Consider the following 662-nt stretch of genomic DNA (forward strand, 5'->3'; position numbering starts at 1 on the left):
GGGAGGGGAGGGGAGGGGAGGGGAGGGGAGAGAAATCAAATTTAAAAAATGCTAGCAATGGTGGAACTGTAAATTAGTACAACCACTAGTGAAATCAGTATGCAGAATTTAGTTTCCTCAAAAAACAAACTATTGCATTCCCCAACTTCATCAGTCCTAGGTGGGAATCTAAGTTGGCTTGCCACAAAGATATAAACACATGTGTGTTACTGCAGCACTAATCACCACATTCAAGACTGAAAATCAATCTAAATGCCTATCATCAGATGAATGGATATTTAAAATGTGGAATATATATGCAATGGAATTTCATTTGGCTATAAAGAACAACAAAACTATGGCACTTTCAGGAAAACAGATGCAACTGGAGAACAAGTTAACCAAAATAAACCAGACAAAGAAAGAAAAGTATGTTTTCTTTGATTTAAAGAACCCAAATTAAACCTGGCGGTGGTGGTGCATGCCTTTAATCCCAGCACTCAGTAGGCAGAGGCAGGAGGATCTCTGTGAGTTTGAGGCCAGCCTGGTCTACAAGAGCTAGTTCCAGGACAAAGCTACAGAGAAATTCAGCAATACCACTCTTGGGAATATACCCAAGAGATGCCCTATCATATGACAAAAGCATTTGTTCGACTATGTTCATAGCAGTATTATTTGTAATA

General features: G+C 39.1%; 1 protein-coding gene across 3 annotated transcripts in view; it reads right to left on the reverse strand.

Annotated features, from left to right (window-relative positions):
- Nucleotides 1-662, reverse strand: part of Med14 (mediator complex subunit 14) — a 105,177-nt gene that overhangs the window by 68,462 nt on the left and 36,053 nt on the right. The window lies entirely within an intron of this gene.

The sequence above is a fragment of the Microtus ochrogaster genome, chromosome 10 (assembly GCF_000317375.1).
Source record: "Microtus ochrogaster isolate Prairie Vole_2 chromosome 10, MicOch1.0, whole genome shotgun sequence".
In the NCBI taxonomy this organism is placed as follows: domain Eukaryota; kingdom Metazoa; phylum Chordata; class Mammalia; order Rodentia; family Cricetidae; genus Microtus; species Microtus ochrogaster.